The sequence below is a fragment of the Oryctolagus cuniculus genome, chromosome 5 (genome assembly GCF_051225735.1).
Source record: "Oryctolagus cuniculus isolate XC-2025 breed Fujian yellow rabbit chromosome 5, ASM5122573v1, whole genome shotgun sequence".
NCBI classification, from domain to species: Eukaryota; Metazoa; Chordata; class Mammalia; order Lagomorpha; family Leporidae; genus Oryctolagus; species Oryctolagus cuniculus.
The window spans coordinates 155,114,042-155,128,724 of NC_142871.1; the positions used below are offsets into that span (position 1 = coordinate 155,114,042).

General features: G+C 40.8%; 1 long non-coding RNA gene across 1 annotated transcript in view; it reads left to right on the forward strand.

The window, feature by feature from the left end:
• Positions 1-14,683, forward strand: part of LOC149126810 (uncharacterized) — a 75,718-nt gene that overhangs the window by 34,101 nt on the left and 26,934 nt on the right. Inside the window, exons 2-3 of the long non-coding RNA XR_016234788.1 lie at positions 1,618-1,670; positions 6,266-6,319. This is a non-coding gene — a long non-coding RNA (uncharacterized LOC149126810). The remainder of the gene's footprint in view (positions 1-1,617; positions 1,671-6,265; positions 6,320-14,683) is intronic.

Here is a 14,683-nt window from a genome sequence, read left to right on the forward strand (position 1 = left end):
TCTTCTATCCCCTGGTTCACTCCACAGAGGGCCACAGCTGGAGCTGGGGCCAGGAGCCAGGAGCCAGGAGCTTCTTTCAGGTCTGAAACCAGGAGCCAGGAGCTTCTTTCAGGTCTCCCACATGGGTGCAGGGACCCAAAAGCCTGGGCCATCTTCTGCTGCTTTCCCAGGTGCAATATCCGGGAGATGGATTGGAAGTGGAGCAGCCAGGACTCGAACCAGCACCCATATGGGATGCCAGTGCTGCACATGGAGGCTTTACAGGCTATGCCACAATACCAACTTAGAATTAGCAGAATTCTGAGTCAGGAAACCATCCCATTCTTATATTTCCTGATGTCTTTATTCTGCTGGATATTTCATTTCTCAATTTTGTTTTGTAAACAATTGTAAATCTATAAAACTTCTCCATAACATGTCATTTAAAAAAATTCATGATAATATCATCCTTCCCATTTATATTGATACCACTATTCGAAAATTCAAGAAACATAAAATACATTGGCTTGCTACAAATACATTTACTCTTCTACCACAATTGAATCACGAAATAAGGGAGATAAACCATGTTTTCTTTAAATTCCTATCCTGAATTTCCTCCTTAGGCCTTGATATAATTTTTTGAAGATTTTATTTATTTATTTGAGAGACAGAGTTACAGACAGAGAGAGGTAGCAACAGAGAGAGAGGTCTTCCATCTGCTGGCTCACTCCCCAGATAGCCGCAATGGCACTCTGAAGCCAGGAGCCAGGAGCTTCTTCCTGGTCTCCCATGTGGGTGCAGGGGCTGAAAAACTTGGGCCATTTTCTACTGCTTTCCTAGGCCATACAAGAGAGCTGGATTGGAAAAGAAGCAGCCAAGACATGAACTGGCGCCCATATGGGATGCTGGCGCCGCAGGCAGAGGCTTAGTCCACTATGTCACAGCACCAGCCCCTCCTTTACCTAATTGATTTGGATACTGAACAAGGTTTTTTTTTTTTTTTTTTTGGACAGGCAGATTTAGACAGTGAGAGAGAGAAAGAGAGGAGAGACAGGTCTTCCTTTCCGTTGGTTCACCCCTCAAATGGCCACTACAGCCAGCGCACTGTACCGATCCAAAGCCAGAAGCCAGGTGCTTCCTCCTGGTCTCCCATGTGGGTACAGGGCCCAAGGACTTGGGCCATCTTCTACTGCCTTCCCAGGCCACAGCAGAGAGCTGGACTGGAAGAGAAGCAGCTGAGACAGAATCTGGTGCCCCAACCTGGACTAGAACCCGGGGTGCTGGCGCCACAGGTGGAGGACTAGCCAAGTGAGCTACGGCGCCAGCCTGAATAAGTTGATTTATTCTTATGTTCTTGCTTTTTGTCCCCTGGCTACTAATTTTAGCACAGTGGTATTACTTAAACTTTTGAAAATGTCATCAAATCAATAACTGACATTGATCTATATTTTAACTATGTTTCCATCTCTAATTTCCATCTCTGCTAATTTTAATCACTCAAGATTTATTGAAAGATAATTTTTTTCTACAGTATGTTGGTGAAAAATAATGTTCCTGAAAGTTTTTGGGAAGAATGTATTTTAAGCAAATTCTGTTCTTATTAATGACTCCACGATGTCTTTTCTCTGTCTACAGTAAGCTGGAGGCTATCATGGTGCTCCTGGTCTCTGGGCCTGAGTGGTCACTGAGTAAGTTCTATCTACTATAATCCTCTGAGACTCTGCCTTTCACATAAATAAAATACATCTTAGAAAGAGAATTCAAGACAATTAACATGGAACTATTTTATAATGTGTACATGTATACAGTCTACCTAGTGGTATGTTTGTCTATCTGAGACCAAAGCAAATATTCAGTCAGTACACATGGAGTGGCCTCTGCTTTGAGTAGTTTAACTTCTGGTTACAGTGTTTGCTGCTATAATAGTTACTAAATATATTTCCTCTTAATATTTAAGGATGAGCGGTTCCAGGAGCCTGGGGGTCACTAAAATCCATGCATACTTCAGTGCCCAATATAAAGTGACAAAAAAATTGCACTTAATATATGTATATCCTCCTGCATACTTTAAATAATCTCTGAATTACTCATAATACCTAATACAATGTAAGTTCTATTTAAATTATTGTAATATTTTACTGTTTGTGGCATAATGACAAGAAAAAATGTCTCTACATATTCAATGCAGATGCAACCATTGTAATCCTAACTACATATTTTTGTCAGTAACAATGCAACTGCATCTTTTAAAATATTTTTATATATTGAATTAATATTTTCAATATTTTAAAATACACATATATGTCAACTCTGTGTATAACTTATACTTTCTAACTAAATGAATTCTATAATTCCATGTTTCCTTTATAAGTTCTTATTTACAGCTGCAGATTAAATTTGTATGAAGTCACAAATGTTAGAAAGGTCATAATATTATTAAGTTGAAAATGTTATTTAAAAGTAAAAACATTAGGGCCGGCATCGTGGCTCAATAGGCTAATAGGCTAATCCTCCGCCTGCAGCGCTGGCACCCCGGGTTCTAGTCCCGGTCGGGGCGCCGGATTCTGTCCCAGTTGTTCCTCTTCCAGTCCAGTTCTCTGCTGTGGCCCGGGAGTGCAGTGGAGGATGGCTCAAGTCCTTGGGCCCGTACCCGCATGGGAGACCAGGAGGAAGCACCTGGCTCCTGGCTTCAGATCAGCGCGGTACGCTGGCCGAAGCGCGCCATCCGCAGCGTGCTGGCCGCAGCGGCCATTGAGGAGTGAACCAACGGAAAAGGAAGACCTTTCTCTCTGTCTCTCTCTCTTACTGTCCACTCTGCATGTCAAAAAAAAAAAGTGTAAACATTAATGCCATTTGCATATACTTTTTTCTTTTCTTTTTTTTTTAAGATTTGTTTATTTGAAAGAGCTACACAGAGAGAGAAGGAGAGGCAGAGAGAGAGGTCTTCCATCCGCTGGTTCACTTTCCAAATGGCCACAATGGCCAGAGCTGTGCCAATCCAAAGCCAGGAGCCAAGAGCTTCTTCCGGGCCTCCCATGTTGGTGCAGAGGCCTAGTCTTTTACTGTTTTCCCAGGCCGTAGCAGAGAGCTAGATCAGAAGTGGAGCAGCTGGGGCTCTGACCGGTGCCTATATGGGATGTCAGCACTGCAGGTGGCAGCTTTATGCACTACACCACAGTACAATCTGAATAAGGTTCAGAATCTGGTAATGTTTGGAGCAACAACTTTGTATTTGACAGTAGTTTACATAAGGACTGTCAGATTATTTTGACTCATGTTTTGGAGAATTAAAAAAAATAGGATACAAATATCATCTCATAATTTTCTTCCCAAGACACAAATGTATTGAAGGCCTTCAATCTGAAGTTGAAGCAACTGGTTCTAAGCTATAATACCTCAGTGTAACCTCACTATATCATTTCTCCTGCTTTAAGTGCCCCCCCAAATTTTTCATTTCCACTTTAAATCATTCTGTAGGAAAAAGGAGTATAGGCCGGCGCCACGGCTCACTAGGCTAATCCTCCGCCTAGCGGCGCCGGCACACCGGGTTCTAGTCCCGGTCGGGGCGCCAGATTCTGTCCCGGTTGCCCCTCTTCCAGGCCAGCCCTCTGCTGTGGCCAGGGAGTGCAGTGGAGGATGGCCCAGGTGCTTGGGCCCTGCACCCCATGGGAGACCAGGGAAAAGCACCTGGCTCCTGGCTCCTGCCATCGGATCAGCGTGGTGCGCCGGCCGCGGCGGCCATTGGAGGGTGAACCAACGGCAAAGGAAGACCTTTCTCTCTGTCTCTCTCTCTCACTGTCCACTCTGCCTGTCAAAAAAAGAAAAAAAAAGGAGTATAAATAAATGATTAAGTAAATATAACTTCTTCTGTTATTTTCAGCCTCTTAATTCTAGGACTGTCTGGCCATTGTTTTCCCCTCAATTTCATTTATTTTTAGAGAGAGAAAGCATTAATACTGTGTAGAGGAATTTTTGGTGACACAAATATGTGGAAAAACATTTGTTTTTAACGTCTTATTTCTAAGTCTTCTGTTAGAGATCTTAAGGGAAATTACAGCAAATTGTAGCTTTATAAAGTCTTGCTTGAGACATATAAGACATAGACATGGAATTACTTTTTTGGAACTAATTACTATAATCAGATATGATAGTTCCATTTCTTTATCTTGTTTATATCCTGAGTTTTATTTAGACACTTTTCATTTCTTTGTAATGATTATTTTCTTTTTTAAAAAATTTTACTTATTTATTTGAAAATCGGAGTTACAGATAGAGAGAGAGAGAGAGGGAGAGAGGTCTTCCATCCACTGGTTCACTCCCTAATTGGCTACAATAGCCAGAGCTGCACCGATCCAAAGGCAGGAGCCAGGAGTTCCCATGCAGGTGCAGGGGCCCAAAGACTTTGGCCATCTTCTGCTGCTTTTCAGGCCACATCAGAAAGCTGGATCGGAAGTGGAGCAGCTGGGTCTTGATCTGGCACCCAAATGGGATGCCGGCACTGCAGTCAGTGGCTTAACCTTCTACACCACAGCACCGACCCCTGTAATTAATTATTTTCATTTATTTGAAAGGGTGAGAGAGAGAGAGAGAGAGAGAGAGAGAGAGAGAAAGAGAGACCTTGTATCTACTGGTTTACTTTTACAAATACCAGCAACAGCCAGGACTGAGTGTGACTGAAGCAAGAAGCCTTGAATTCAATCTTGGTATCTTTTGTGGGTGGCGGGGATTTCATTGCTTGAGTCATCACCTGCTCCTTCCAAGAATGCACAACAACATTAGTGGGAAGGTGGGATCTGAGGTAGAACTAGGACTCATACCCAGGCACCAAGATATTGGATGCAGGCATCTCATCCACTGCACCAAATGCCGCCTTTATTTAGACTTATTTCTATAGAAACTAAATTGTCATTGCATTTTGAGAAAAAAAATAATAAAAATTTCTGAGAAATTTCATTAAAAGAATGTCTTTCTGGGCTGACTCTGTGGCACAGCGGGTTAAAGCCAAGGCCTGCAGCACCAACATCCAATATGGGCACCGGTTCAAGTCCTGGCTACTCCACTTCTGATCCAGCTCACTGCTAATGTGCCTGGAAAAGCAGCAGAGGATGGCCCGGGTCCTTGGGCCCCTGCACCCACTTGGGAGACCAGGAGGAAGTTCCTGGCTCCTGGCTTCAGATAGGTTCAGTTCAGCTCTGGCCATTGCAGCCATCTGGGGAGTGAACCAGTGGATGGAAGATCTCTTTCCTATGTCTCTCTGTGGCTCTGTCTTTCAAATAAATAAATACATCTTTTTTTTTTTTAAAGAAAGTATGTCATTCTATTGTCCTCTTTGAAAATATGCCCTTAAAATTTTACACACATGGAACAAAGTGATATGAACATGAATTGTAGGTTTCTTACTCTGTAATGTAATCTCATTTTTGCTTTGAGGGGAACCAGATGCCATGGATCCTCTGGTACATACTGGTTTCTTGGTTATGTATTTTTTATATATATTTTTATTTTTGACAGGCAGAGTGGACAGTGAGAGAGAGAGACAGAGAGAAAGGTCTTCCTTTGCTGTTGGTTCACCCTCCAATGGCCGCCGCGGCTGGCGTGCTGCAGCCGGCGCACCACGCTGATCCGATGGCAGGAGCCAGGTGCTTCTCCTGGTCTCCCATGCGGGTGCAGGGCCCAAGCACTTGGGCCATCCTCCACTGCACTCCCGGGCCACAGCAGAGGGCTGGCCTGGAAGAGGGGCAACCGGGACAGAATCTGGCGCCCCGACCGGGACTAGAACCCGGTGTGCCGGCGCCGCTAGGCGGAGGATTAGCCTAGTGAGCCGCGGCGCCAGCATGTATTTGTTTTCATTTCTGTTTTTTTAGACTATGTTAACAGAATATTTAGATTAAAGAATTAAAAGCCATGGGGAACTGTGTTAACTAGTTGGCTGAAAAACAGGCATGTCAAGAAATTTGGACCTTCTGAATGGAAAAAGGCCCTTGCTGTATTTCATCATTTTTCTGAACTGTTGAAAGCCCTTATTCTTGTATAACTGGGAGCATATCAGTATTATTGTACATGCAACCCTTTTGTGCTAGCTTCAGTGAAATATATTTACATAAGAGATTGTAAATATCTCCACAGATGGAAAGTTTTTCCAACCTATAATCATTCTCATAAATATTGCTATTTGTTAATTTATTATATTCAGTCTCAATTGGATTAATATAGTCAACTATATTAAATTAGATTTTTCAAATTAAATGATCCAAATGATTGCATTTTTCTTTCTCCTCTACAGGGTCTGAGGAGAATGCCAAGATACAGAGAGAAGCTTGGGCCACAGGATGCTCCTGTAAGTGTGCTTGTTTTCATTTATATTTCTGAGACCCGTATTTCAACTTTTTTTGCAGATGTGCTTTATACAACATGAAATTAACAATACTGGTTACCTACTTTTTAATTTTTATTTTGGAATAATGCTAGATGTATGGAAGTTTGGAGTATATTACATATATAGTATATATAAATATATATGTGTGTTTTATATATATATAGTTTTATATATATATTATAGATTTTCTGCTCACCATCACCAAGATTCTTTACTGTTAACAATTGCATAACCACAGTTCAGTCATTGCCTACTTATTTTAATATAAAACAGTGAGAAAATACAGTATCATGAAATAATAGCCCATAGAAAAATAGGGACTTTGAAATAAATTTAATAGGTAACATCAAGCAATTATTTTATACCAAGCATTCTTGCAACCACTTTTATGCTATTTTCATCACAATCCTAAGTGATAGGTATTATGAGTATACTCTTTTAGAGTTCTGAGACCCTGTTCACCTGTCTTTGGATTAATTTTACAGCTTGAAAAGTATTCTTATAATCTTTTTATATATATCTTTAACCTGGGTAGAGAGGTATATTTGTTAATTCTCGTCAAGCTCTCTAAAAATCAGACTACAGTTAGCTTATATTTCAAACTTGGAATTCACTACATTGCACTCACTGCTGATTACAAACAATGAGTGTCATCTGGCCTTTGTTATTTTGAGATTTTATCATTTCCATTACTATTGGGAGTCCTAGACTTACTGCATCCTCTACTGTTAGCCTAGACCACAGAGGACAACCTCCTCAGTTTCTCACTGATACCAAAGTCAGGGCCCTGGTTTGAAAGAGCAAGGGACTATTTCTTAAGATACTAGTAATCAAAATATCCTCTCAGAACATAGGCAGTATTGTAGAATAAAATCAGGCATTAGCTTATCCTGCCTTACACATTATATCCAATCTGTTATGTTTGTTTCTCTGTTCTTCTATCATCTTCCAAGGCAGTTATAACCATTCTACCTCATGTGTTATATGCTTAACCTACTATGCCAGCCCCTATTTATTTATTTTTAAAGGTTTATTTATTTATTTATTTATTTGAAGGTCAGAGTTAGAGAGAGAGAGAGAGAGAGAGAGAATCTTCCATCTGCTGTTTCACTCTCTATATGGCTACAATAGCCAAGGCTGAACCAGGCAACCTGGAGCTGCATTCAGGCCTCCCATGTGGGTGGCAGGGGCCAAGCAATTGGCCATATTCTGCTGCTTTTCACAGATCATTAGTAGGGAGCTGGATCGAAAGTGGAACAGCTGGGACTGACCTGGTACCCATATGGGATGTCGTCATTGTAGGCAGTGGCTTTACCCACTGTGCCACAATGCAATCCCCAGGGCCTTTATTAATTTGAAACTGATGGAATTAAAAAATAATCCTCAAGGAAAATTAGAAATCTAGAATTATATTTTTCTAACACTTATTTCCTTTAAATTTAGCCTTTAAACCAACAGTTTGTATTTCATGCCTGTCTTTATAAATGTAAATTTCCAGGAAATTTCCAGTTAATATATTTAACTCTCTTTGATTGTATGTGTACCAAAGGGAAGAATGACATTTCACAAATTTAAAAGTATGGAAATTACCCTTACATTCTTATATATTTACTCATTTTATTTATTTGAAAGGCAGAAAGAGCATAAAGAGATTTCCCATCTGCTATTTCACTGCTCAAGTATCCAAAATAGCCAGGGATAGGCCTGGCTGAATTCAGGAGCCCAGAACTCAAACTTGGGCCCCCTACATGGGTGACAGTCACCCAAGTATTTGAGCCATCACGTGCTGCATCCCAAGTTGTGCATTAATAGGAAGTTGAAATTGGTAGTGGAGCTGAGATTAGAAGCCTGACACTTTGATATGGGACACAGGTGTCCCAAGTAGTGGCCTAACAGCTGAGTCAAATGCCCATCCCTGGAACTTATTTTTCATGAAGGAAAGACTAGAGTATGCTAATTGTTCCTAATGAAAAAAAAAAAAAAAGGAAAACAGGGAAATGAAATTATGTGATATGTAACTAAAACAATCACTTATAATCATGTAATTATAACATCAAATAATCTGTTGTGTTATGACAATATTAGCAGAAAATTGATGCAAATGAGATTCAAAGGTGGCGGAATAGGGTATGATGTACTGCTCTAGGCTAGGGATAAATAGTAGGGAAAAAAAGTGTACGAAGTGCATTCTCAGGGGAGAATTAGCAGAAAACCACAGTTGAAATTCTATGGAAGAAGGAGGAAGGCATGGACCTGTGTGGAAGGTGTAGCCATGTACCATGAACACAGACAAAACACACAACTCTGGCAGCATAGGGCCTGAGAAAGCACCAGCTTTGGATACTGAGATGGGATCAAACTGCAGCAACCTGTGCTACTAGTGATATAGCCAGAAGGAGAGTGTGGCATGAGTCTGGCCTGGAGTGCTAAGGGGGGAGAGAGTACCCACTGACCCAGTTTAAAAAAAAAAAAAAAAGGACACATTTCTCTCACCGCATCCTCCCCACAATGGTACACGGCAGCCATCTGAGAGAGGGCAGTAGCAATTTGAGCAGAAATGGCTGCGGCGGAAGCCCTTATGGATGTGCACAGCAGCTGGCTGAGACAAGATGCCATCTTCTCAGCAGGACTGGTGGCAACAGCTCCAGTGTAACTGGCAGGCAGAAGGGACCATTTGGCCAATGAGTCTTGTGATGTGTGTGAATGAGAGATTCTAGCAGAAGGGAAAAATGCACTTTCCCCCACTGACTTCAAGTCTGGCTGGAAGGATTGACAGGGGGCTGGGCATCCAGTTAGGTCTGTGAGGCACCCCAAGCTATAGACACTAGGGCTCAAGCCTCTAAGGCATAGCAGTCACAGGCAGCTGGTTCTGGCAACATCTGCCTCTCTGTGGACCAGACAGGCTGGTGGGACAAAACAGACCCTCAACACCCTGTGACTGTAGGAGTATTATGTGTTGAGACTCTGGGGACTCTCTGTCTGCTCAAGAGGGCGCAGGGTATGGATGGGTCGCTGGACAATCACTGTGTGTGGCTCCAAACACTCGGAGCTCCCTGGTTGCCTGGGGTAGGTTATTGCAACAGGATCAATGCTTTGAGTGAGGACTGCACAGATCATTTGTGTGGTTCATATGGTTGTACCAACAGGTGCACCCATGCATTGATCATCTTAGAGGAGAGGAGGTGAGGATGTGATCACACCAACGGAGATGACCATACCCCCATTCTGTTAACAAAAGAAGATCTACCACGCCAAACTTGGGCATCACCCTGGATACTCACCCCATCCTGGAGCACTGAACATAGCTTCCTGGCCACATCCAACATACACCTCTGCGTATTCACTAAAAGAGCAGGCATCCCACTAAACAACGGAGACATAGTTCAAAGATAAAAGCCAACAGAGGGAAAAACCAATGTCTCCACAAATGCCAAAAAACAAACACAGAAATTCAAGAAATAATAATAAAAAAGACAACATGACCTCCCCAAAGGAATACAACAACACTTCAATATTAGAATGTGAAGATGAAGAGATTGAGGAAATGCCAGAAATGGAATTCAAAAGATTAATCATAGGATTACTCAGAAGCAAGAAGAAGCAAATCTATGAATTATAGAAAACCAAACATAACATGAATGAAAATTTTCTCCATGAAGATGAGATTTTAAAGAGAAATCAAAATGAATTAGAAATGAAGAATTCGATAAAGCAAATAAATATGAAGTGGAAAGCCTTAACAACAGACTTTGTGAGAAAGAAGAAAAAAATTCCAAGCTACAAGAGAAATCTTTGGAAATTTTTGAGTCAGAACAACAACAAAAAGAATAAATTAGAAAAATTAAAAACAGTGTTGGAGATTTATGGGATACTATCAAATAACACAACATACGGGTCTTAGGAGTTCTTGAAGTGTGGAAAGAGAGAATGTACTGGAAGGGCTATTTAGTGAAATAATTACAGAAAATTTCCCCAATTTGGAGAAATAAAGGGACATCCAGGGGCGGGCACTGTGACGTAGCTGGTAAAGGCACCACCTGCAGTGCCAGCATGCCATTTGGCCCTGGTTCAAGTCCTGGCTGCTCCACTTCCAATCCAGCTCTCTGCTGTGGCCTAGGAAAGCAGTGGAAGATAGTCTGAGTCCTTGGGCCCCTGCATCCATGTGCGAGACTCGAAAGAAGCTCCTGGCTCCTGGCTTCAGATCAGCACAGCTCTGACAGTTGTGGCCAATTGGGGTGTGAACCAGTGAATGGAAGACCTCTCTCTCTCTCTGCCTCTCCTTCTTTCTCTGTATAACTCTAACTTTCAAATAAATAAATAAATCTTTAAAAAAAAAAGAAGAAAGGGACATCCAAGTACATGGAGTACATAGAACTCCTAATAGAAGTGACCAGAAAAGATCTTCACCATGACACATTGTAGTCAAACTTTCAGCAGTAAAACATAAAGAAAAGATTGCAAAATGTGCATGAGAGAAGCACCAAACTACATTCAGAGGATCTCCATTTAGACTCAGCTGACTTCTCATCAGAAACTTTACAGGCTAGGAGAGAATGGAGAGACAGTGTAAGTCTTAAGAGAAAAAAAAAAAACTGTCAACCCAGAATACTGTACCCTGCAAAGCTCTCATTTATGAATGAAGGTGAAATAAAGACTTTCCATAGCAAACAGAAATTGAAAGAATCTTTCACCACTCATTCATCCTTAAAAAAGTGCTTAAGGATGTGCTATGGAGCAGACCCTGTGGTGTAGCAGGTAAAGCCACCACCTGCAATGCTGGATTCTCACAGGTTTCAGTCCCAGATACTCCACTTCTGATCCAGCTGTCTGCTATGACCTGGGAAAGCAGTGGAAGATGGCCCGTGTCCTTGAGCCCCTGCACATACATGGGAGACCTGGACGAAATTCCTTGCTCCTGGCTTTGGATCGACCCAGCTCCAGCTGGTGTGACTATTTGGGAGGGACCAGTGGATGCAGCACCTCTCTCTCTCTCTCTGCCTCTGGGTCTCTTTAACTCTGCCTTTCAAATAAACATAAATCTTTAAAAAAAAGGATATGTATTATGCACAGACACACAGAAGGATAATCATCATTATGAAAGAATGTGAAGACAGAATTTCCCAGGAAAAGTACAAAAGAAATCTAAAATAAACAAGGGAATATTTATGAGAAAATGGCAGGGCCAAGTCATTACTTATCAATATTAACCTTGAATATAAATGGCCTACACTCTCGAGTTAAGAATACAGACTGGATGAATGGACTAAAAACCATGACCCATCTATTTTCTGCCTATAAGAAACACACCTCACCAACAAAGATACATACAGACATCCAGTGAAAAGATGGAAAAATATATTCCATGCTAATGAAAAGCAAAAAAAGGCAGATGTAGCCATCCTTTTTATTTGACAGGTAGAGATATGGACAGTGAGAGAGAGACAGAAAAGTCTTCCTTCCATTGGTTCACCCCCAAAATGGCCTCAATGGCTGAAGCTATGCCGATCCAAAGCCAGGAGCCAGGTGCTTCCTCCTGGTCTCCCACGTGGGTACAGGGGCCCAAACACTGGGCCATCCTCCACTGCCCTCCTGGGCCACAGCAGAGAGCTGGACTGGAAGAGGAGCAACCGGGACTAGAACCTGGCACCATATGGGATGCCAATGCCACAAGGAGGAGGATTAACCAAGTGAGCCACAGCACCAGCCCCATGTAGCCATCCTAACATGACAAAATAGAGTTTAATACAAAAACTGGGGGCTGGCACCGTGGCTCACTTGGTTGATCCTCCACCTGTGGGTAATCCTCCGCCTGCGGCGCCGGTATCCCATATGGGCACCGGATTCTAGTCCCAATTGCTCCTCTCCAGTCCAACTCTCTGCTGTGGCCTGGGAAGGCAGTGGAGGATGGCCCAAGGGCATGGGCCCCTGTGCCCACATGGGAGACTGGGAAGAAGCACCTGGCTCCTGGCTTCAGATCGGCGCAGCGCTGGCTGTGGTGGCCATTTGGGGGGTGAACAAACGGAAGGAAGACCTTTCTCTCTGTTTCTTTCTCTCAGTGTCTAACTCTATCTGTCAAATAAAAAAAACACTAAAACTGTTAAAAAGACTGAGAAGGGCACTATGTAATGATTAAGATATCAATTCAACAGGAAGATGTGACCAATTCCAGGGTACCTGGCTATTTAAAAGAAATGTTAATGGATCTAAAGGGAGACATAGACTCCAGTACAATAGTAACAAGGGACTTCAACACCCCACTTTCATCAATGGACAGGTCGACTAGACAGAAAATCAACAAAGAAACAGCAGAGTTAATCAACAGTATGGCTCAAATGGACCTAACTCATATCTACAGAACTTTTCACCCCACAGTTCAGAGTACACATTTTTGTATCAGTGCATGAAACTTTCTCTAAGATTAGACTGTATTCTAGGACTTAAAGCGAATCTCAGCAAATTTTAAAAAATCAGAATCATTCCATGCATCTTCTCTGACCAAACTGAATTGAAACTGGAAGTCAACAATACAAGAAATAATACATATGCATGCACAATCTCTAAACCATATGCAAACACAAGAAGATTGAACAACATGCTCCTGAATGAACAATGGGTCATAGAAGAAATCAAAAGAGAAAAAAATTTCTGGAAATGAATGAAGACAATGGGCTACAGCAAAAGCATTGTTAACAGGGAAGTTTATAGCAATTGTGCCTACATGAAAAAATTGGAAAGGTACCAAATAAATGAGCTATCAATGCATCTCAAGGAACTAGAAAAACAACAACAAACAAAATGCAAAATTAGTATGAGAAAAGAAGTAATATCAGAGAAGAAAGAAACAAAATTAAAACAAAAAATTCAAAAGATCAGCAAAACAAAGACCTGGTTCTTTGAAAAAATAAACAAAAATGATATACCATTGGCCCAACTAACCAAAACAAAGAGGGAGAAGACCCAAATCAATAAAATAAAAGATGAAAAAAAGAAATGTAACAACAAATATCACAGAAATAAAAATAATCATTAGGAATTACTCAAAGAGCTGTATGCCAAAAAATTGGGAAACTTAGAAGAAATGGATAGATCCCTGGACACACAATCTACCAAAATAGAGTCATGAAGATATAGAAAACCTAAACAGACCAATAACCAAGACAAAGATCAAATCAGTAATAAAGACCCTCCCAACAAAGAAAGCCCAGGACTGTATGGCTTCACTGCTGATTTCTACCATATTTAAAAAAATTAACTCCAATTCTTCTCAAGCTATTCAAAAACAATTTTAAAAAGAGGGAATCCTCCTGAACTCCTTCTATGAAACCTGCATCATCTTAATTTTTAAACCAGATAAAGATCCAATAAAGTGAACTATATATCCCTGATGAACATAGATGTAAAAATCCTCAAATTAAAATATATCTTATATATTTTAATATATTAATATTTATATTAAAATATAAAAAATATTAGCTATTCAAATCCAACAACACATCAGAGAGATCATTCACCTGGACCAAGTGAGATTTATTCTTTGTATGCAGGGATGGTTCAATATTTGCAAATCAATCAATGTGATACATCACATTAACAAATTGAAGAACAAAAACCATATGGTTATCTCAATAGATGAGGAGAAAATATTTGATAAAATACAACATCTTTTCATGATGAAAACCTTAAGCAAACTGGGTATAGAAGAAACATTATTCAACACAATCCAAGCAGTTTATGGCAAACCCATGGCCAGCAACTTATTGAATGTGTAAAATTGGAAGCATTTCCACTAAGACACAGAACAAGACAAGGATGTCCACTCTCACCATTCTATTCATTGTAGTCCTGGAAGTTTTAGCCAGAGCCATCAGGCAGGAAAGGAAATCAAAAGGATACAAATTGGGAATGAGGAAATAAAACTATCCCTATTTGCAGATGACATGATTCTATATATAGAGGATCCAAGAGACTCCACCTAGAGAGTATTGCAACTCATAAGAGTTTGGTAAAGTAGCAGGATATAAAATTAACACAGAAAAATTAATAGCCTTATATACAGAGACAGTGCCATGACTGAGAAAGAACTTCTAAAATCAATCCCATTCACAACAGTTCAAAAAAATTCAATACCTTGGAATAAATGCATTCAAGAATGTCAAAGATCTCTACAATAAAAATTATAAAACACTAATGAATAAGACATTTAAAAATGGAAAAATCTTCCGTGTTCCTGAATTGGAAGAATCAACATCAAAATGTCCATACTACCAAAAGCAATTTAGAAATTCAATGTGATCCCAATCAAAATACCAATGACTTTCTGTTGCT